Here is a 24,477-nt window from a genome sequence, read left to right as displayed (position 1 = left end):
TCCTTTACAACTCTTGATCCTAAGTGAGAAGGTTATGCACTACAACACTGGATTCAAGCTAGCCCTGGCTGATGAAGTGTGGTGCCCTAAAACCAGTCCCAGGATGCTTGTTTCTGGTCCAGTGAGGACCTGGCTTGGCAGTTTGGTCTGGACGGTTCCCAGAAGGAACAGGGTCAAGACCGATTTGCATACGGCTGCGTGCAAACTGGGGTGGTGTGGTGAGCAAAAGAATGATGGATTTAACCCACACTCTTGTGACTGGGGGTGAATGTTTGCATTGTCTAGCAGTCCGGCCATCAATTGTTTCTTTTGCTTACAACTCTTGATTGGCATTTTTGAGAGAGAGGGATTATGTCTGCTTTTACGCCTTTGATCAAATATTGAATATTGTAAAACGTAAAGAATGGAAACTGCCATGCTTTCACCCATGGTCAGCCTTCATACCCTTATCTCTCTCAGATCTCATGGAACTACTCAATTTCCTCAAAGCAACTTCTCATGAAGATGAGGAGGTCTTTTCTTCTGCAATTAACCCCGTGCGTGCGTGCGTCAGCCAATGGCTGTCGCAAGCACTACCTCGGTAGTGCTGTGCATGTCCATTGGCCGACGCGGCCCAGCCTGTGCATTCAAACGCCTGCACTCTGGCGGAATTGCCGCCACGGTAAACAGGTTAAAGCTCTCTGTAAAAGCTCTCCAACCCATATTTACCATTATGAATTTTTTCCATTACTTAAGGCTTCTTCCCAGATGCTTTAAAGACATGCCATATAATCCCACAGCTGCCTTCAATTCAGTCGACCATCCCAACTTCATATGCAACCTGGAGTTTGTTCAGATGGGGGCTGTCCAGTGCACAAAATATTCCTATTACCTGTGGAGTCCCACAGGGCTCCATAGTGTCTCCAGCCAATAACAGCCCATGAACGGAGACACTAGGTGGCCTACTTACAGATACCAGCATCGTGATTCATCAGTATGCTGGTGAGAACTATTTTAAAGATGCCTCTTCTTCATACATCCAACAATTTAAAACTGCTTACTAATAACCCAGACTTAGATGTCCAGATTTACCTAAAACTAATCCCAAACTAGGCAGAATTCCTGTTACTTCCTAAGAAAAGTAAAATGACTCGAGCCATGACTGCTTCAAACCCCAACTTTCACTGAATGTCACATTACTTGGACTAACCCTGCACACCAACCTCAACCACAAGGAATGCATTGCCAAAAAAGTAAAGACGAGCTGGTACCAGCTCTCTCTTCTAAAGAAAGGCAAATCATTTGTTCCAGAAAGCGGCTTCTGAACTACTGTTCACGCCTTGATAATCTCACATCTTGATGGTGATGATAAAACCCTACTCCATGGCCTCCCAGATGCCACACTGGCATCCCTATAGAGTTTCGACATTAACCATCCTCAACACAGCTTCTAAAATCTTATTCACCGACTGTATGCTTGTCTTTGACCACTTTTTTTTCTCGGTTTGTCCTGCAGAACTACCATATACATGTATAGATACATAAGTAGGACTCCTCAGATGACTCAAATGAGAACCTTTTTGGCAATATTTCAAATGTTATTTTATGGGGCAGTCTGTACATTTTAGAACTACGGAAATGACCTGAAACGGAAAAATAGGCAATTTTATAATTATATCATGGAATTATTTAGGACAACTGAAAGAAAACTAACTTTAAAGGATGACAGATCGATGACAACACTAAATCTCTTATTATTATAATATATTTCAATCTGCCAATATTAACCATTTGTCATGAGGAATTCTTTCACGCTTACTAGGAGGTTGATATTAAATGTCGGCTTCTGCTTCTTTGGATTTCTGATCGTATCAATATTGAGTTGGAGTTTAATAGAGCTGTAATTAATGACTCCTTATTGAACGGCACTCTGAAGATCTAGGTTAAAAATATTAATGCAGTCTCTTTATAACTTGGCAGAACTGATTTGCTTTTAATTCCTTCCATTTTTTTCAATGTGTAAACGTTTTTCCGCAAAACATTATTCTCTCTCAGAGTGTATGGCTTCAAGACTTTCTTCTAAAAAATATTTCTTGTTATTTCTTTTAATTCTATTTTTGTTTTTTACAATCGTACAGTATCTGTATACAAGGGTATTGATAGTCAATGACGAGAGACACTTTACAGGTGTTGTCGATGCAGGCAGCCGGATAACAGGGCAGACATTCAGGGAGCTGGCACGAACACATGATGCAATACACGAGGAGCAACAACGGTGCGAACAGTCTGCACAATGCCTGCACACTGTAGTCCCAAGCAGCCAAGCAGCTATCCCCTCCGCATCCACCTGTATGTCATGGAACTTCCAAAGTCTTGCAAAGCACACTATGCAACATAACACTCATTGGGTCATCCGCCAAATATACTCAGAGCAAATGTAGCTAGCCCTTTTCCCGAGTCTCAGCATTGAGCACCCCTCCATTGGTATCCCCATTCACCTCCATATTTGCCATAAAAGCCTAGTAAGGTTCCCAGATATCCTTCGGACATGCTGTGGATTTGCATCAGTTCAAGACAAGCATACGACTGAATGCCACAATACTGCATGTCAGCGGGCCAGTCCCGCAGCATCGGGAGCAGACTCTTCGCATCATTTTTCTGCACCTAGCAAGCAGCACCCTAAGGGCATCTAAGTGTCTAAAGGTCTTTGGGACATCTCCATTATAGTCCAGCAGCGTCAGCACAGGGACCATAGCAATGGATTTACCGGTAATCGTTCGCAGCTCCCCTAAAACCACCATCCAAAACCAATGTATACCAGGGCAGAACCAAGTCATGTGAGCAAGCCCACAGTCATCCACCCCACACCTAGAACAGCAAGAGCTGTTACACAAGCCACGCCAAAACAGGCGAACAGGCGTCTAATACACCAAATTGATATATTTGAAGTGGATCAGCAGGCGGTGACTGTTTAAAGAGACATACTGGACAACCGAGCACAACACGCATTTGTAATGCAATAGGTCTTGCATTTACGTGAGTTTGAGCTATTGACATTAAAAATAACCCCTTCGATGCTGATGACGGAGCGGTTCCGTCATCAGCATCGGTTGGGCTGTGCTGATGACGGAACCGCTCCGTCATCAGTACAGCCCTGGGGGGGGGGGGAGCGCTGGCGCTCCCCCCCTGGGTAACCGATCTTGGTCCTGTATGCAGGGGTGGCAGCGGAAGACTTTCCGCTTCCACCCCCTGGCCCCCCCCACACTTCCTGGTGACGTCAGCGCGCACAGCGCGCGCCGACGTCATCAGGAAGCGCTGGACGCGCTGGAATCCATTTCATTCCAGCGCGTCCAGCACAGAGGTTAGTGTTTGCTGCTCCGGTGGGGCAGGGGGGCAGTTTTTCGGAGCCTTGAGGCATCGGGGGGGAGGAAACTGTGTTTCCTCTCCCCTGATGTCCCAATGCAGGGCATTCCTGGTGCACGATCGCGCACAGCGTCGCGATCGTGCACCAGGAATGCCCCACTAGACACCAGGGATTGTGTTTCTGTTTGATTATTTGTGCAGTAAGCGACCCCTTGGGCAAGGGCCGCTTCCTTTTGGGGCTATATTAATTTTCAGACTTTTCTGCCCCCCCTGGGGCAGATCGGCCGTTTTTTTGGCCGATCTGCACCCAGGGGGGGCAGAAAAGCCCACTAGTCACCAGGGATTTGTTTACAATTGAAAAGGAAGCGACCCCTTGGGGAAGAGTCGCTTCCTAGTGTCCCTTATTATTTTTTTAGACTTTTCTGCCCCCCCTGGGGGCAGATCGGCCGTTTTTCTGGGCCGCATCGGACCCAGGGGGGGCAGAAAAGCCCACTAGACACCAGGGATTGAATTATATTTATAAAGGAAGCGACCCCTTGGGCAAGGGTCGCTTCATTAGGGGGCTAAATTAATTTTCAGACTTTTCTGCCCCCCCCGGGGCAGATCGGCCGTTATTTTGGCCGATCTGCACCCAGGGGGGGGGGGGGGGGGGGGGCAGGAAAGCCCACTAGTCACCAGGGATTTGTTTACAATTGAAAAGGAAGCGACCCCTTGGGGAAGAGTCGCTTCCTAGTGTCCCTTATTTTTTTTTTTAGACTTGTCTGCCCCCCCTGGGGGGAGATCAGCCGTTTTTTGGGCCGCGCTGGACCCAGGGGGGGCAGAAAACCCACTAGACACCAGGGATTTGTTTATAATTATAAAGGAAGTGACCCCTTGGGGAAGGTTCGCTTCCTAGTGGCCCATACTTTTTTTTAGACTTGTCTGCCCCTCCTGGGGGCAGATCAGCCGTTTTTTGGGCCGCATCTGGACCCAGGGGGGGTAGAAAAGCCCACTAGACACCAGGGATTTTATTATATTTATAAAGGAAGCGACCCCTTGGGCAAGGGTTGCTTCCAGGGGGCATTATAAATATTGTAGACTGTTCTGGGGGCAGATCGGCTGTTTTTTTTACCGTTTCTGGACCCAGGGGGGGGGATAGAAAAGCCCACTAGACTCCAGGGTTTTTTTTTTTTTATAGGGAGTGACCCCTTGGCCAAGGGTTGCTTCCTTGGGCCCATTTGTTTTCAAAAGTATGTTCTGCCGTGTCTTTATTTTGATATTTTTGATATTTATGGATATTTGTAAAGCGCGAACTTTCGCTCCGGAAGGAGCATCTTGGCGCTGAGCATGCGTGTAAGTGATACATGGTGAGAATCTAGATAGCTGCCAGTACAGAGGTGTCTGATTGTTGATACACCCATGTCTTCAGGAGTTTCCTGAAGAGACTCTCCTTTTCAATTAGTCTGAGGTTGACGGGCAAGTTGTTCCACGCCCTTGCTGCCAGGACGGTGAAAGTTTTCCCACCTCTAGTTTTATACTTGAACCTCGGGATCGTGATGAGATTGGTCCCTGAGGATCTCAGACATCTTGTGGGGTTGTAATGCGTGAAACGATTAGCAAGGTAATGGGGCCCTGTATTTTTCGTGGAATTAAACACAGTCAGTAGAAGTTTGAAAAGGATTCTTTTGTGGAGTGGCAGCCAGTGGAGGGAGTTTAGTGCTGCTGAGGCTGATGACCTTCTAGGGAGTTTCAGTACCAATCTGGCAGCCGCGTGCTGTATACTTTGTAACTTCCTATGAATGGACTTCTTCACACCAGCCATTAAACCATTGCAGTAGTCGAGTCGGGAGAGTATTAAAGCTACCGCGACCGATTTTCTAGCTGCAATGGGGAGGAAGTCGAAGAATTTCTTTAAGGATTTAATAAGTCCGAAGCAGCGCCCAGCAGTGATCCTGACGTGGTCATCGAAAGAGAGGGATGAATCAAATTGCACGCCTAGGTTCCGAGCGGAAGACACTGCACTGGGTGGGGCCTCTGATCCTTTGGGCCACCATTCTTTCGGGCAGAAAGATAGGTCTTTACCCAGCGGTATGATTTCGGTCTTCGCACTGTTGCACCTCAAGTGGTTTTTGTTCAACCACTGGAATACATCAGTGAGAGAGTTCCGAAATCGCAGGTCTGCGTCCGTACACTTTTTATCGATGGTGACGACAAGTTGGGTGTCGTCGGCGTATGACGTGACGAGGATTCCATGAGACTATCACAGCGAGGAGGGGAGCCATATAGATGTTAAAGAAAGTGGGCTTAATATGGACCCCTGGGGTACTCCTGATGTAATGGGTTTTTCGCTGGATAGGTAGGGACCCAGTGACACCGTTTGGGACCTGTTAGACAGGAAAGATTTTATCCATGCCAACACTGTCTGTCACGCCAATCTCTCGCATTCTATTAATGAGAATGACATGAGAGATAGTGTCGAACGCTGCTGTTAGGTCAAGCAGGATGAGGACGGCTTGCCTTCCCTCATCCTGCAGGAACTTGATGGAATCGGATAGTTCTATCAAGGCTGTTTCGGTGGAATGGCCGGAGCGAAACCCCGACTGTTGAGGATGCAGGATGTTGTGGGTCTCTACAAATGTTTTTAACTCTCCGTGCACTAACTGTTCCGTGATATTACCTAGAACAGGTAGTAGTGAAATGGGGCGCATGTTGGTAAGGTCAGTTGGAGATTTGTTCTGCTTCTTCATCAGGGGCTTCACAATAGCCTTTTTCCAGTTGCTGGGCACTATCCCTGAATGAAGAGATTCATTGATGATGGCATTGATGCTGGGATTTACTACCTCGATTAGAAGGTGTAGGATGCTAGGAGGACAGGAGTCGGTAGGGGCTCCTGATTTGCAGGCCAGAATTGCCTTGCGTGTTTGCTGGAGGGAAACAGGTTTAAAGCTGCAAAGAGGAGGATAGTTATCAGTTACCTCATGAGGAATGATTGAGGGGGGAAGAAAGTCTCTCTGAATATTAACGATTTTATCCACAAAGAAATCTGCGATTTGATTACACAGAATTTCGGACGGTGGGATTTCGGGCATGAGAGCTTTGGGGTGGGTAAAAGACTTGACTATTGAAAAGACAGTTTTTTGTTTTTGATGAGCTTCATTTATAGCCTTAGTAAAATATTCCTTTTTAGCCGCTTTTATACTGGAGAGGTATATTTTCCTCTGCTGAACATAAAGTGTTCTTGAGGCCTCATCATAAGTTTTTCTCCACTTCCTTTCTAGTATTCGGCAAAGGAGATGACTATCAGTTAAGGTCTGGGTGAACCAGGGTGCATTTAGCTTTCTTTTGTGACATTTCGCATGGTGGCCATTGGTGTCGGAATTATCCGAGACGATTTGGTCCATCCAGGCATGGAAGTTGCGGGAATCCACTACTGCATCTCCAACTAGTTTGGGGGCCTGGGCCAGGGGTTGGGTATCCAGCTTAATACGGTCAGTCACTTTTCTCCAGTTGACTGTGAAGGAGGGGTGGGAACGCTTAATGCTGGGTAAGGCGTGGGCTTGTATCTTGATGTCAAATGGAATGAGACAATGATTAGTCCAAATTTGAGGGATCGGAGGGGACGTGGTCATGGTTGTAAGATTAGAGCAAATGCCATCGAGAGTATGGCCTGCACGGTGGGTAGAAGCGGTAACAAGTTGGGATAATCCAAAGATGTTTAACGAGTGTTGGAAGCAGATGGTGTGGGGATCAACACACGATTCTAAATGTATATTCATATCCCCTAATAGAGTGAAGTTGGGATAATGTAGAATAAGTGCCCCGAGAACATCATCTAAGGAGTCCAAAAAGGAAGTGGCATTGCCAGGAGGGCGGTATATCAGTCCCCCCGAGAAGGAGGTGGAGGCATTAATTTTAATCGAGAAGCCTATGCCCTCGCTTCCTTTAAGGTGGCCTAAGTCAAATGTGTGGCAAAGGAAGATTTTCTTAACAGCAAGTGCTACCCCGCCCCCACGCCCAATAGGTCTGTCCCGCCTAAAGATAGTGAAGTCTGAAGGGAGGGCAATTGCCAGATCAGGATTAGATGAGTCATTAAGCCAAGTTTCAGTAATAAAAAGAGCATCCAAATCGTGACATAATATTAAATCATGTATGTCTTGGCAGTGGCAGGGTAGGGACCTGGCATTAATGAGACCTCCTTTAAAATTATTGGGATTACACTTTGATGGGGACGACGTTTCATGTGCTTCAAAAGCTGTCACAGGGGACATCCATTTACAATGTAAGCATGAGAAGGGGCCCCAGAGGAGGTCGATAGGGGGGCAGCCCTTACAGTGATCACCCATTTCAAAGCGTAATGTGAGTAAATCATTGCTGTCATACCTGATGATAGGAAGTTTTTGGGCAACATGCAACATGTATTTGGCCTCTCTGCCCTCCGTAGGGTTGCTTCCAGGGGGCCCACGTTCATAATGATTTATAATCTTCCCCCCTTGGGGACTGACACCCCATTTGTGACATACCTTGTGACATAGCCTGTTGTAATGTGTGTTGTTTTTGTTTCTTCTAATGTGTATTGTTTTTTTTTCTCTTTAGATTGTTGCAGTGTGCGGTTCCGTTACTGGTGGTTCTGTTGTTCTGCTGTTTCTGTAGTTGCATGTGTTTGGTAAGAGACCTCTTTTTTGTTCAATTGTAATGTAATTGTTTATTTTGCAAAGTGTGTAGTAATACAAGTATGTTTGGTTTCTGTTTTTTGTAATTGTAAAACATGTTTTGCATTTGTTTTTGATGTGTCCTTCTGTAGATGTAAGTTTTTATTTCTTCTTTCTAGTGGGATATCGTTGCCTATTTGCTGTGTCTTTGCAGAGTAGGTGCTGGTGAGTGTAGTTGTGTCTTGTAAGTGAATTGTATATTTTTTCTAAATATAGATTTTTGTGAAAAAGGCTTACACTTTTTTTCTTACTTTGCACAGTGTTGGGGTTGTTGAGTTGTTTGTGCAGACTCCTTTATTTGTAAGGATAATGGCTAGCCGCCGGATTACTGCTTAGCAAGTTGTTGGAATGCTTTTTGATTCTTCCTCTGACCATGGTCCAGAGACTGACTCTGATTCTGAGCCAGAGGTGGGAGGTGAAGATTCAGGTAGTGAGTTTTCTCTACACTCGGCTTCATCTGATGATGAAGACACTCTGAGTGCTGATGAAGCTACTTTTGGTGTGGATGATGTGCCTGTGGTTGCGGAGGACATTGCTGTGCCTGTGGTTGCGGAGGACATTGCTGTGCCAAAAGTGCGGCAAGAGACATCTGGGCTGCAGCCTGGGGCTGCTAGACTTCCAGTTGGTGTAGTGAGACAAGAGGCAGCTGGGCGGCAGCCTGCGGCTGCAAGATTTGACGTTGAAAATTCGGACCTTTGGGTTGCACCAGGCATGGTGCAGCCGGCATTGCCTGAATTTACCGGTGTTCCAGGGTGTAGGGTGAACACTGAAAACTTTTTGCCTATTGATTTTTTCAAGTTGTTTATGGATGATGTGTTGTTGGCAGAGATTGTAGAGCAGACTAATTTGTATGCACAGTGCCAGCCTTAAGCCCCACGCTAGAGCTACCCGGTGGACTCCCACAAATTTGGAGGAGATGAAAAAGTTTTTGGGTTTAACTTTTTTGATGGGCTTGCTTAGGAAACCATCAATGGCTTCATATTGGTCTACTAGTCCCTTGATGGCAACACCTATATTTCCGGCAGTCATGAGTCGTGATAGGTATTTGCTTCTGCTTCGGATGATGCATTTTGTTGTTAATGGTTTAGCTTTGCCACCCTGATTGTGACCGTCTTTTCAAGATTCGTCCTATCATTGATCATTTTGTTGATCGATTTTCTGAGATCTTTTATCCTGGGAAAGAAATTGCAGTGGATGAGTCTTTTCTGTTGTTCAAGGGCCGCTTGGTATTTCGGCAATACATTCCTAGTAAGAGGTCACGCTATGGAATCAAACTGTATATGCTGTGTGACAGTGAGACTGGATAGATCTCTAATTTCAGGGTGTACACTGGTAAGGAATCCAGGATTAACCCCCCCTGGTTGTCCGTCGACTTTTGGAGTGACTGAGAAAAGTGTGTGGGAACTTGGTTGTGGATTTTTTAACAAAGGCCATCATTTGTATGTCGATAACTTCTACACTGGTGTGCGGTTGTTCAGGGAATTGGCCAAAGTGGACACTGTTGCTTGTGGCACAATCCGCTCAAACCGTAAAGTTTTCCCAAAAGAACTTGTTTGTCGTAAGCTTGCTCGGGGACAGTGCAGTGCATTGCGTTGTGAGGAGCTTCTAGCTGTGAAGTGTTCAGACAGGAGAGATGTCTACATGTTGACTACAATACATGATGAAAACACTGAAGCGGTGACTGTTTGTCGTCAGGTTGCAGATGCGCGCAAACCTGTGTGCATATTGCACTACAATAAGTACATAGGTGGTGTTGACAGAGTAGTTCAGAGGTTAGAACCGTATGCTGCTCTTCGTAAGGCTTACATTTGGTACAAGAAGTTGGCTATCCATCTTTTCCACTTGGCAACCTTTAATGCTTTTGTTGTGTTCCAGAAATCTTGTCCCCAGTCAAAGATGACTTTTGCAAAGTTTCAGGAGTCTGTAATAGGAAGCCTTGTTTTAGTGGAACAGGCAAGTGTTCCTAGAGTTGGAGTGGTGGAGGATGTTGCCAGATTGAAAGATCGCCACTTTCCTGATACAATTCCTCCTACAATCCCAAAAGACTTTCCCAGTTGGAGATGTAGAGTCTGTTGGCAAAGAGGTTTGCGGAAGGAGGTTCGTATGTACTGCCCTGACTGCCCTTCAAACCCCGGGCTGTGTGTACCTGCTTGTTTTAGATTGTACCACACGCTAAAGAATTTTTGAGAGTATCAATGAGTGGTAAAGTGAACTGGTCTGCCTTATTGTTCAGTTTCAAAGTTTGCATTTGTGTAGTCTTTTTAGATTTAGTTGTTGAGTTAGTAGATTTGTATCAATTTGCAATTTGTTTTTGTTTTTGTTTTATTTAAAAAAAAAACTAAAGTATGATGTTGGTTTGCGTGTAGTGTCCATTGTCTGACGGTGTGCATGGTTTGACGCTTGGCTGCCGGTGTCTGTGGACTGGTGCTTGTCTGGCGGTGTCTGTGGACTGGTGCTTGGCTGGCGGTGTGCATGGTCTGGTGTTTGGTTGGCGGTGTGCGTGCTCTTGCGCTTGCCTGGTGTTGTGTTTGATTTGTCCTTGGCTGGTGGTGTGCGTGGAGTGGCGCTTGGCTGGTGGTGTGTGTGGAGTGGCACTTGGCTGGTGGTGTGCGTGGAGTGATACTTGGCTGTCTGTGCACGGAGTGGTGCTTGGCTGGCGGTGTGTGTGGAGTTGCGCTTGGCTGGTGGTGTGTGTTGAGTGGCGCTTGGCTGGTGGTGTGTGTGGAGTGGCGCTTGGCTGGTGGTGTGCGTGGAGTGGTACTTGGCTGTCTGTGCACGGAGTGGTGCTTGGCTGGCGGTGTGTGTGGAGTGGCGCTTGGCTTGCGGTGTGCGCTGAGTGGTGCGTGGCTGGCGGTGTGTGTGGAGTGGCGCTTGGCTTGCGGTGTGCGCTGAGTGGTGCGTGGCTGGCGGTGTGCATGGTCTGGTGCTTGGATGGTGGTGTGCGTGGAGTGGCGCTTGGCTGGCGGTTAGTGTGGAGTGGCGCTTGGCTTGCGGTGTGCATGGAGTGGTGCTTGGCTGGTGGTGTGTGTGGAGTGGTACTTGGCTGTCAGTGTGCGCTGAGTGGTGTTTGGCTGGCGGTGTGCATGGTCTGGTGCTTGGATGGTGGTGTGCATGGAGTGGCGCTTGGCTGGCGGTGTGTGTGGAGTGGCGCTTGGCTGGATGGTGTGTGTGGAGTGGTACGTGGCTGTCTGTGCACGGAGTGGCGCTTGGCTTGCAGTGTGTGTGGAGTGGTGCTTGGCTGGTGGTGTGTGTGGAGTGGTACTTGGGTGTCGGAGTGCGCCGAGTGGCGTTTGGCTGGCGGTGTGCATGGTCTGGTGCTTGGATGGTGGTGTGGGTGGACTGGCGCTCGGCTGGCGGTGTGTGAGTAGTTACTTTCTGTTGGTCACTACACACACTGCTAGTTGAGTGACACTCCACGCAGTCCATCATTTTGTGCTGTTGCAATGTCAGAAATGTGGGCGTGTGAAAGTGATGGGCCCTTGAACGGCGCTGTCTGCTGGTGTGAGTGTTGAAATGTGATGGGTCCGCAGCTGGTGGTGTGAATGTTTTGTATGTGTCACACGTACGAAAGGTGTATGAATGGCCTGTAAAGAGGTTGGTGCCTTGACGTGGCTTTACAGCTCACGAGCTGTGAGTCAGTGGTTCAGTTTATCATACTTCCAATTATACGCAGTGTATTTCATTTTTGTGAAATTACTTGCGAATACAATTGTATGTACTGAATCATCACTCACCCTCGTGCCAAATCCAACCAGTATGTGTGTGTGCTTGCGGATTAGATGGCTGTGCAGTAATATTTGTATTTTATCTCTTTCTGAAGTAGGGTGTACCTTGTCCCTTATTGTGATTGTTGTAATGTGTTGCTGTTCCTTTCGGATGGTGTCAATGGTCTGGTTTGTATCAGGTATGAAAGGTGCATGAATGGCCTGTAAAACGGTTGGTGCCTTGTCGTGGCTTTACAGCTCACGAGTTGCGAGTCACTGGTTCGGTTTTTATGCATTTATTTATTGACAGAGCATTTCATTTTTTGAAATATCTTGTTAATAAAATTGTATGTACTGAACCATCACTCGCCCTCGTGCCAAATCCAACCTGTATGTGTGTGTCTTTGAGGAATAGATAGCCGTGCTTGAATGTTTGACTTTTGAGTAACTCTGTTAAGGTGTACATTATAGCTATAAATAACTTACTAAATTTAGATATTATTGTTAAACCATGGAAGTATATGGTCATGTCTTTCTGGTGAATTCTATTGATAATTTTTATCCACAATCTCCTGCAAACTTGAAATTGTCTGTCACAATTTCCATGTAATATTGTCCCTTGAATCGCACGCTCTCAAATTGAAAACTTAATTCTCCACCGTACGATTTGGACCTTTTCCTGTTGCAGCCACTATGCCTACCCACGCAAGTGAGGTACCATTTTTATCGGGAGACCTTGGTGAACGCTGGGTGGGAGGAAATGTGTGTCAGCCCAGTGATGCCCCGCTTTCCCACACAAAAATGTGTGAAAAATCTGATTTTTTTCAGCTATAATCGAGATTTGCAAGGGATTCTGGGTAAAGGAACGTTGGACGAACCACCAAAGCCACCCCTCCTTGGAAGCCCCCGGGTGTCTACTTTTCAGAAAAGTGTGGGTTTGGTAGGCTTCCCTAGATGGCCGTCTAGCACGGGGCCAAAAACCCAGGTAACCCCTCTTGCAAAAGCTGGTGGTTTTGACATTGTCACCATTGTCAAATCCACCAGCTTTTGCAAGAGGGGTTACCTGGGTTTTTGGCCCCGTGCTAGACGGCCATCTAGGGAAACCTACCAAACCCACACATTTATGAAAAGTAGATACCCGGGGGCTTCCAAGGAGGTATGGCTTGCGTGGACCCTCCAACGTTCCTTTACCCAGAATCCCTTGCAAACTTCAATTCTAGCTGAAAAAAATCATTTTTTTCGCACTTTTTTTGTGTGGGAAAGCGTGGCATCACTGGGCTCACAAATTACCTCCCACCCAGTGTTCCCCCAGTTCTCCCGATCAAAATGGTTCCCCACTTGCGTGGGTAGGCATAGTGGCTGCAACAGAAAAAGACCCAATTCGTACAGTGGAGACTTAAAAACTACCTTTAGCAAAACTATCTTATTTTTTGAGGGGTTACCTGGGTTTTTGGCCCCGTGCTAGACGGCCATCTAGGGAAACCTACCAAACCCACACATTTCTGAAAAGTAGATACCCGGGGGCTTCCAAGGAGGTATGGCATGCGTGGATCCCCCAATGTTTTCCTACCCCAGAAATCCCTGCAAACCTTAAATTTAGGTTAAAAAAACACTTTTCCATACATTTTTGGGTGGGATCTCCCTGCCGGCACAAATGTCCTACCACCCAGCTTTCCCCTTGATCTCCCGAGTAAAATGATACCCCACTTGTGTGGGTGGGCCAAAGCCCTGTGACTAAGGTTGGGGTGCTTAATTTGTCAAACCTAAACACTAGATTTTTTCAAAATTCATTTTTAGCCTGTTCTGCTTTGGGGCACCCACACAAGTGAGGTATCATTTTACTCTGGAGAACAGGGGGAACGCTGGGTGGTAGGACATTTTTGCCGGCACGGAGATCCCACGCAAAAAAAGTTTGGAAAAGTGATTTTTTTTACCAAATTTTAAGGTTTGCAAGGAATTCTGGTTAGGAAAACATTGGGGGACCCACACATGCCATACCCCCCTGGACTCCCCCGGGTGTCTAGTTTTCAGAACTGTTTGGGTTTGGTAGTTTCCAAAGATGGCCGCCGAGCCCAGGGCCAAAAACTCAGGTGCCCCCCCCCAAAAAATCAAGGTAGTTTTGCTATAGGGTATTGTAAATTCTCCACCGTACGATTTGGACCTTTTCCTGTTGCAGCCACTATGCCTACCCAGGCAAGTGAGGTACCATTTTTTTTGGGAGACCCGGGGAAACGCTGGCTGAATGGAAGTTTGTTGATCCACGCAGATTCCAGAACTTTCCACCACAGAAATGTGTTTTTTTTGTCAATTTCTTAGCTTTGCAAGGGATTCTGGGTAACAGAACCTGGTGGTAGGCAGTCGAGTCACCCCATCCTGAATTCCCCTGGGTGTCTAGTTTTCAAAAATGTATAGGTTTGCTAGGTTTCCCCAGGTGCCGGCAGAGCTAGGGTTCAAAAACTAAAGGTAGTCTCTTTGCCCAAAAAGGGCCCGATTTCACCGCGAAATTGAGGTGCGACCACGTTGCGTTTTGCGCTGTTTCCTGTCGCAGGCACTAGGCAGACCCAGGCAGGTGAGGTACCATTTTTTTCGGGAGACCTGGGGGAATGCTGGGTGGGTGGAAAATTGTTGATCCACGCAGATTCCAGAACTTTCCACCACAGAAATGTGAGGAAAATGCGTTTTTTTTTGTCAATTTCTTAGCTTTGCAAGGGATTCTGGGTAACAGAACCTGGAGGTAGGCAGTCGAGTCACCCCATCCGGAATTCCCCTGGGTGTCTAGTTTTCAAACATGTATAGGTTTGCTAGGTTTCTCTAGGTGCCGGCAGAGCTAGGGTACAAAAACTACAGCTAGGAACTTTGCCATAAAAGGGTCAATTTTTAACTGCAAAATTGAGGTGTGACCACGTTGCATTTTGCGCCGTTTCCTGTCGCAGGCACAAGGTCGACCCACACAAGTGAGGTACCGTTTTTATTGGGAGACTTAGGGTAATTCAGATTTGTAAATCAACTGTTATTACCAATTGAGTTTTCATGCATTTCTCCCTTCCCAATGAAAGACATTGTGTAAAAAAAAAAAATCTTTTTCAAAAATGACCAATAATTCTCATGCTCGTATGAGTATTCCCAATTTTGAAAATGTGCAATTATATACTGTTTCTAAACTCTATAATTTGTACCCAATTTAGAAATACATAGGTGTCTTTCATACAGATTTTTCCATGTATACATTTTCAAAGAAAAAGTGCACTATACCCAGTAAATAAAAAAATACCATTGAAAGTTGCTGCTCAGTTTTTGGATCTGGGTTCATCGGGTTCTTGGTGAAACTACAAGTCCTATATATCCCCACAACTAGGAAGGTCTAACGGATGTAACGGCATATTGCTTTCCAAGAGCTGTCAAAATTACAAGAAGTTATAGGTGAAAACGTTGAGACAAAAGGCTGTTTTTTTCAACAAATTTTCAATTATTCCAATATTTAACTGTTAGTTACTATGAAGAAACCTTCATGGATTTAGACAAATGACCCCTTTCTGAATTCAGCATTTTGTCCACTTTTCGAAAATGTATATCTTTCCAGGATCCATTATTGCTTTCAAACTCATTTCTACCATTAACTGGAAGGAGGTGGAAAGCTCTAAAAATAGCAAAAATAGGCTATGTACCAGAAAAATGCCAAAACTGTGTGAAAAATGTTGGTTCTCTGACAAAAGACTGTCATTCCCTAAAAGCTGAGAAAATGGAGATTTCAGCCCCACAAATGCTTTTTTGATAACATTTGCAGGGAAAAACCCAGAGGCTTTTATTTGCAGCCCCTTTTTCCCATTTTTCTGAAAAAAACAAAAGTTTCACTATATTTTGGTTAATTTCTGGGACTCCTCCAAGGGAATCCACAAACCCTGGGCACCTTTAGAATCCACATGATGTTGGAAGAAAAGGACGCAAATTTGGTCAAAAAGTTACAGGGGCCTAAGAGCGCAGTACCCCAAATCGCCAAAAAAGGGCTTAGCACAGGAGGGGAAAAGGCCTAGCAGCAAAGGGGATAATAACGCTTTATATTTTTTTGTTTTAAAAAAATAAATAAAAAGCATTGTTATTTACAATGCCAATAGCTGAAACTCTCAAACTGTGAGACCTATTGCTTTGCAAATGCTTGTTTTGTAAGCACTTTAACTGGGCTTGTAAATGAAAACCGTCTGGAAAAGCAATAAATAAACAAAGTTGCACTTCCAGGCAATCTTCAAATCCAAGTGCTTGCTGCGGCATCTGCGCCCCCTCTGGGAATAGAGCCACAGAGCACCATGGGGTGCGCCCCAGATTTTGAAAACCTCTGTACTATGGAAACTATGGCAATGAGCATCAAAGGGCTTCGACCTGGGCACAGAATTATCTTGGATTAGACAAAGAACAGTGGGCACCAGGTGAGGTAGAGAATAAGGCCATGCCCGGTGAACCACTGGGGAGGGAGCGGTGTTGTGTACAGACTGAACTCAGAACTCGCTGGTCAGGACCGAAGTGGAGTCTGACTCTAGCACTACCCCCCAACTCAACATAGGGCCAAGCAAAAATAAAGTATCTGTGCCAAGGGTCGTATGAGCAGTGCATAGCAGGATTTATGGTTAAGTAGGTCAGCATAGTCGATCTATTTCACTGTTTTTATTAGTCCTGACTCATAACCATAACATTGCAACAAATGAATTGCTGTTTTGGGTGAATTTCTTTTTTAACAGGCATTTTCCGAAAGCGTCCTCATAGTTAAAAGTGTTTGTTTTCAGTGACAAAATATGTATTAAGCGAACTTATGGTTTCTGATAAGCCTCATTAGCCAGGCAGTTTTCTAAAATAAAAACATTTAGAACCTTGCAACAAATGCATTGCCAGGAGACAATGTTGCGGGGGACTGGGTAAAACAAGCCTGGAATTAAGCAATTGCTACAGGTTATAAAATTGAGGCTTTCCTCTAAGTTATATATAATGCAGAAGCAAGGAAAATCACAGGACCATGAATAGGCCGCAATGTGAAGATTGAACCTCGAAGGCTGGTCTGGCTCATCTGCACCTGGTAGAGCACAACATTCTTATTTGGTCTACTGTAATTATTAAACAATTAATAGCAAACAAATAAAGCTAACAAATCCTAAGGTAACACACCTTTTAACAAATGTAAAACTAATTTTCAAGGAAATCTTAATTTGCCTTCCTTTGATCTTTCATGTGCAGACCAGTAGAAAAGCCCATTCAATGGAGACGGTGGACACACGCTGACAGGACAAGACTGCCGTGTCTCACACGAGAATAAGGGAAGCAGCTGACAGCAGAAATCCTAACTCCGGTTGCTCGTCCCCAGAGAAAAACCACACATTCACGTGACAACATTCAACTTTAAACTCCACTCTCCAAACAACACAAGCGGCGAAAGAGGTTGGATAACCTCTGAGGGCAAAGAAAACAAGCACCCTGAGCTACGTGGTCCTGACGAGAATCCCCTAGAAGTAAAGGGTGTTCGAAACGCGTAGACCTTTCTGCACAACACTAGGATCTTTTGAATATACAATTCCTTTTTTTGAACATCTGATCTATAATTCCTGTGTTGTTTCTAGTTTAAATTGATTCTTGTAAATATGTTATGCCGAATTTGATGTAAATTGTCTTTTTCATGTATAAGGATGTGTATGCATGTGTGAAAGTGGTACCAAATGTATGAATGGTTATGTTAGATAAATGTGGAGTGTAAATATTTGGGTCTATAAATATGTGAATACAATCTAATGATGCTTTTCAAAAATTGATAATTAAAACAATTGATTTATTCTGGATTATACAAGTTGTCCGTATACTTACTAATTTTTTGAGTAAGTTTAATGGTCATTTAGAGGCCCTTTTCTTTAAATTACTGGCAATACTGGTGCTTGTTTTTGGTTTATTGACCAGTAGAAAAGGGCAGACTCATTAGTGTCACCAGAATGAACAACCTAAATAAAAGAGAATAAAGAACATAAGTGGATTTACAGAAGCATACAAAGCCAAATCTTAAGTAAGAGTAAACCAATCTCTCACACTGGCAGGTCACAGAACACAAATAAATGCAATTAATACTTTTTTTTTAGCATTTCCAAAGTCAACTGAAAGGTTATTGAGGACTCTTTTGCTCTGGGAGACATATACCTAGTTGTCAACAAATGCATTAGTGGGGCCATGCTATAGTCTTTTAAATCCGGGATTGGCAAGCATTTGGGTTGGAAGAGTCAACTAAAAGTCTTGCCTGGGGACTTATTCATTGTTCAAGATAAATGAAAAATATGCCACAAACTACTTAGTCAAGATGAAAAGGCAGCAATATCAAACACGGGTTACTCAAGTAAAATGTGTCACAATAAGTAAGGAATTTCAGTCTAGATGTAGTTTCAGTCAATACAAATACTTCCGTGGTTAACCGTGGTAACAGGAACTGTAGCATTGTACCGAAAACAGATAACAAATCACATTACAAAACTACAATGGCAATTGCTCAGGATAGCATGAATAAATAAACTGTACATGGACATATGCAACAACGTGTTACACACATTAGGCCCTGAAGAACATTTTACTTTCATTTAAAAAAAAAAATAAGAAATCTCATTTACCTGAATATCAATGATGGAAGACCACAATAATGTACAAGCTCAGAAAGGATTCTGGTCAAATTGACTTCCTAATCAAAAGTATTCCACTCGCTTAAATAACACGACCCTTACTAACTGTTACTGAACTCACTTGCTGAGGCTTTGAAAGAAAAAAAGAATGAAAACACTTGACAAATGTCAATCAAAAAGGTAACATTTAAGTTAGAACAGCAATCACGACAGGGGCGTGGTCTGGCCACGCAGGAAGATGGCCGCCTGCTGAGAGAGCTCCACCGAGGGACGGACTCCTGACGGGCTTCTCCGACTTGCCTGCTCAAGTGGGGCGTCCCTTCGGTGATGACAGAGCTTCGGAGACCGTGAGGATTACAACGGTGTTCTTCTTTGCTGGGCAGCGGCTTCTCTATCGATGGCAGCGGCATTACGGTGAGGCGGCCGGCTCCCACAGCGCACGCCTTGGGAGTCGCGCGCTTCTGTGGCCGTGCTTCTCCTCAGCTGAGGCGACGCCTGCACTACCACAGGGCCGCGCCTCCTTCGAACCAGGGCCGCGCCTCCTCGGACGGTGGGGGCGCGCTCTATCAGCTTTATTAACCCTGTAAGCTGCCTTTTCACATTTCTTTCCTGTTACTAAGAACAGTCAGCAGCACCCTCCTCAGGCTATTTTAATGTTGGTTTTCCTCACAAGCTGCAATTCATGCTTTTTTGGATAGGAAAAGCACCGCAACAGGAATGAAGGTAAACTTAACAGACTGGCACATTTTTTTTTCTTTTCCTCATGATAACATGTCTACTTAATTGAATGTGCATATGTGCCCAGCGATTTTCTCAATACTGGTGGAACTAATATTGCCTCAATTATCAATCCTAACATTTATTATTCCATGTGGAAACAAACAGTGACTATCATTTAAAAGGGCCGAAATAATGGTACTGGCAGATTTACGTGCCGGAGTAGTGGTCCATTTCTCCCTCTCATTTTCACCATCTGGTTTTGGCACTTTTCCTTCCCTGTTTTATACACCATATATGAAATTCGTGTCAGATTGACTTGACCTTCTCAGTTTTATTATCCCTGTTCTCTGTCTTTTTCTCCCAATATGGTATCTTACTAGTCACTTCATTACAGGAAGAGGCAGAGGGAAAAGATTGACGGATAATTTTTCATTTACTGTCGCTTTTTTCCCCTGTAAGTTCATGTACTTTGTTCTTCTTTGCAGCCATTTACTGTATTTACATACTTTGCCTATGAGGTAGTTTATGTACACTAGTCTGGCTACTCTGATATCTCATAGATTTCGTGGCATAATAATTTTTCACTTTCAGGAACTACTTGTCTGCTGGCCGTATTGGTTATTTTCTTGCTGCGTACACCCTATTGCCTCATTGTTATTTGCTACATTCCTAGCTTCACCATTGCCTCATATTCCAATATTTCCTCTATTCGCTACTGCAGACCACCATTGAAACGATGCACGACCATGTCTAACAATGGAAATGGGGGTTGTGGACCTAAACAGCCACTTTTCAATGAAGTGGTAAAACAATCTTCTTCTGTGGCAGTTAAAGGTAATGGCTCTACGTCACCTCCTTCATCACAAGTTGCACTGCCTCCGACCGACAAATCCTTATCTGACACTATGCAACGTATTTTACAAGAACTCTCTGGGGTCAACCGACGGTTAGAGGGTCTGGATGTTGCTATGACTTCATTGACTGCAGAAACGGCATCAGGGCACTCTTACTACGTTTCACTCCAGGATTGATGTTATTGACTCTAAAATAATGGACATAGAGGGCCGTCTGGATTCTGTTCAGGGTTCAGATCAAGACTTACTTTTCCTACACAGTAAGATCATCGACTTGGAAGATCGCAGTCGTAGGGACAATATCCGTTTTTTTTTGTTTTCCAGAAAATGTTGAGAAGCAAGACATGAAGTCCTTTCTTTGTGATGCCCTGCCCACTATGACTGGGATTTCTTTTACTCCTCCTCTTGAGCTCCAACGTGCTCACAGATTGGGCCCACCGCGTCCTGGACCTTCGGCAAGACCTAGACCAATCATTGCTTGTTTCCTTCGACATGAACAACCAGACAGATTCTATCACTGGCTCGTACTCATGGTTCCTTTCTGTTTCAGGGTCATACCATCCATATGGCTGCAGATTTCTCTAAAGAAACGAATGAACAACGGAAGGCGTTTCTTTCCATGCGACCCCAACTACGTCAAATGAACATCAAATATGGATTATTGGAGCCTGCTCGTTTTCGTATTACTAGGAATGGTGAGTCCAAAGACTTTTACGATCCTGCACTTCTACAGCAGTTTCTGAATGATATCAGGTCCGACGATGTGGAAACGCAGTCTCCTCCCCATGCTCAATCTTCTCAGTCCAAGTCCTCATCTACGAATCTTCCAACATCTCAATTGCATTCCTCTCCTGAATCTAGACAACGTGGCAGAGATCTCACTCGTCTACCTCGCTCTCAGGATGGCAAGGAATCGGCTCTACATTCGGTCTCTTCTCACACTACTACACAGCAAAGAGACAAACCCAGATCACCTCTTAAGACACCTTCTGATGCTGACTGATTTTTTTAGATTCTTTCATGTTTTATTACTTTTTCTTATTCTATAAGTGTATAGCAGTGTTTATTGTTCATAATGTTTTCACTGCTCGTTTAGCTCACCGAGTTTTAATGCATGGTACAATAAGACCTACTCTCCTTAGTGTCCTATATATTATTCTATACCCTATTGTTCTTCTATATTTACTAATATGTGATTTACAGTTTGCAGTTATTTCATTATTACGGGTTTTGCTTATTATATACTATAAGACTGTTCCCCATCCCACAAGTGATTTTTCTCTCCTCCTGATCGCTCCCCTAGCTATGGTGTTGTTCTATTCTTATGCTTCTCGCTATTTGTTTCATATATTAACTACTCCAGTTTAATATGATATTCTTTGTTTTACTGTTTTCTTGGGTTCAAATTGTGTTTGATCATTTTTCTTTCGTTTCTTCTCTGTTGTAGGACTTTAGGGAGTCCTTCCTCCTATTCTTTTACCTCCTATTTCTTTTCCTTTTCTATGACAATGTCGGCATGTTTCTCATTCCTGTTTTCTTCTCCTTCGATATGTTTTCTCTTTTTTCTCGTCATGTTATTCTTGTCTAGGTTTTATTCTCACGGTGTGTTCTTCTTTGTGGTGTGCTTACTCTTGCTCTCTGTTTCATATTGTGGCTTATGCCTCCTTGTTCTTTTACGCTTTGTATTAGGTGATTGCATCCCTTAGCGTGTTTACTTGATTGCAGCCTTTCTTCAAAGTTGTCACCTATTTTATGGTGGTCCCTTTTCCAATGCATTCCCCTTCCTATGATGTGGTACTTGCTGTTAAATATGACATTATATATTTCCTTTATTCTGTTATGCATGGTTTCACATATTCCTTTAAATAGATTCTAATCTTTTCTCCTGCGTCTATTACTCTACCTCTTTCACGCTTTTTCCTTTTTTGTACCTTATCTCCCCTTTGCTTTATCCTTATTGCTTCCCTTTACTCTTCTCATGTCCTTCTCATATAATCTTTAGGATGTTGGGGGTTTTGATGTATTGGTTCCCCTTCTTCTTACATTTCGTGACAGTCTCCTGTGGGGGCATACAACAGTTGCTCCAGGCTTTTTATGATGATATTTTTTTCTCCTATGCTCTATATATTTCATTTTATCATTTACCCTCTAGATCCCCATTTTTCTTTGCTCGAAGGGGGTCCGGTTTCCCCCTGGCGTTGCTCTAAGTGCGCCCAGACCCGCAGTTAACAGTCCAGGTTGCTCTTTTCTCCTACTGTTCTTCCTTAATTTTCCTTTTCTTTTTCCTTCTTTTCTTCTCTTTATTCCCTCCCAGAGTAGCATTTCTCCTCCTTTCTTTCTGCTTTTCCTCACTTATTGTTAACTCAATCCTAATATAATCATCATTATTGGGGAGAGGAGTTGGCCTAACGGCTAGGGCGCTCGACCTCGGACCTGGGGATCTGGGTTCGAGTCTCGGTAACGATGCCAAAACCTCCTGTGATTCTGGGCAAATCACTTAATCTCCCCGTGCCTAAAATGAAAGTGTAACGTATCTCATGTAACGTAACTGGAAAAAATATGTAAAGCGCTCTGATACCTGATTCGGTTCGGGTCTAGTTCGCGCTATATAAAACTCTGCAAAATAAAAAAAAATAAAAAAAATCATGCCTTCTATCCATCCGTTGTCTGTGGTTTCTTGGAATGTTCATGGCCTCACCCATTACATAAAACGTAAGAAAGTTCTTTCCTATTTACATTCTAAGCGTGTGGATATTGCTCTGTTGCAGGAGACTTATTTGGATGATATTGAGTCTAGTAAGCTCAGCAGAGACTGGGTTGGTAAAGTCATTCATAGTTCAGTCTCTAAACCTGATCCCATCAATCCTAATCCCATTCTTTTTCGGAAGTCACTCCCTTTCACAATTTTAAAGACATGGTCGGATCCGGAAGGTCGGTATGTTTTTGTTAAATTGAAGCTTGGCAATTCCTTCCTTTGTCTTGGTTCTGTATATGCTCCGCTCGGTTCCAAAAAGCAATTTTTCTTTGATTAAATCGTCTTCATACAGAAATAAATGCTTCTCAATTTCTCATTGGTGGTGATTGGAACTTGGCACTAGATCCTGCTCTTGACAGAACAGGTTGTATTGACACTGTCAACACTTCAGACAGAGCCATCTTCGGTGACATTCTTGCTGAAGCTGGTCTTGTTGACCACTGGAGACTTAGTCATCCACAGGATAAAGAATACACGTTTTTTTTCTTCTACTCATGGTACGTTTTCACGTCTTGACTACTTTCTTCTTTCGCAAGATTCAGTACGACTGGTTACTGATTCTAAGATTTTAGAAGCAGCTATATCTGATCATTCTCCTGTCCTTTTGTCTTTAGATTTGTGTCTTATGAGTCCAGGGCGCAAACCGTGGTGTTTGAATATCAACAAATACAAATCCCCAGCGGGTAAACTTCTTTTGCAATCCCACTTACATGATTATCTTCTCAATAATGCAGATTCGGTTTCTTCTAGACGAACGGGTTGGGAAGCTGCTAAGGCAACCATTAGAGGCCAAATTATGCGGGACGCTGCTCTTTATAATATAAAGAACGCTGCCAAGCAGATTGAACTGGAAAAGGATATTCGTCGACTCTCTCAATGATATATTTCACAACCATCTCTCCAAAACCGAAAGTTATTGGAGCAAGCGCGTATATGTCCCTCAATACTCTTTTTACTTCTAAGGCGGAATATGCCTTACAAAAGATGAAAGGCCGTCACTATGAACAAGGAGAGAAAGCTGGTCGGTTATTGGCTGCGCAGTTGCGTCAAAGAGAGGCCGCTATGGCGATTCCAGCAATAAGATCAAGTGGTGGTGATATCCTACTCGGCCACAAGAGATAGTTGAGGAATTCGCCTCATTTTATAGATCTCTATACTCCCCAGGTAGCCAGGTAGATACGATAGCTATGTCTAAATTTCTGGATGAAGTTCGTCTTCCACGGCTTTCCGATGATGGCAGGGAGGGAACTATCGCAAAGGAGGAAATCTCTTCAGCTATATCTACTTTACCGTACCATAAAGCTCCAGGAGATGATGAATTTCCTCCTGAATTTTTAAAATGGACTGGTCAGAGTATGATTGATACTCTTCATGCTGCCTTTGAGGAAGCCGTGGAGGAGTCTTCTCTTGGTTCTATCTCTAACAAAGCCATCATAGCAGTCTTGCCAAAACCTGGCAAGGATCCTCTATTGTGCAGTAGTTATCGTCCTATATCTCTTTTAAATTCTGATGTTAAGATTCTTGCCAGCATTCTAGCATCACGTCTCCGCAAGGTTTTGCCTTCTTTAATCCATAACTCCCAAGTCGGTTTTGTTCCCGGTCGTTCCTCCCGCAATCATTTACGTACTCTCTCCCATGCCCTATGGTCCGCTAAACACCTTGCAGATGATACCCTCCTTCTTTCTGTAGATGCTGAAAAAGCATTTGACCGTATTGAGTGGGAATACCTTTTTACCATAATACAGAAATTTGGATTAGGTGATCAGTTCATAACCAAGG

At 44.2% G+C, this 24,477-nt stretch overlaps 1 protein-coding gene across 4 annotated transcripts in view; it reads right to left on the bottom strand.

The window, feature by feature from the left end:
• Positions 1 to 24,477, bottom strand: part of LOC144767510 (sulfotransferase 2B1-like) — an 858,831-nt gene that overhangs the window by 524,844 nt on the left and 309,510 nt on the right. Inside the window, exon 1 of one of the 4 annotated variants that reach the window (XM_078650930.1) lies at positions 17,576 to 17,699. The exons of the other annotated variants lie outside the window; for them this stretch is intronic. The gene's annotated coding sequence lies outside the window, so the exon portion shown is untranslated. Of the gene's footprint in view, positions 1 to 17,575; positions 17,700 to 24,477 lie in introns of those variants that run through there. 4 annotated transcript variants of the gene reach the window in all.

The sequence above is a fragment of the Lissotriton helveticus genome, chromosome 7 (genome assembly GCF_964261635.1).
Source record: "Lissotriton helveticus chromosome 7, aLisHel1.1, whole genome shotgun sequence".
Taxonomy (NCBI): Eukaryota; Metazoa; Chordata; class Amphibia; order Caudata; family Salamandridae; genus Lissotriton; species Lissotriton helveticus.
This window is presented reverse-complemented; position numbering and strand designations above follow the sequence as displayed.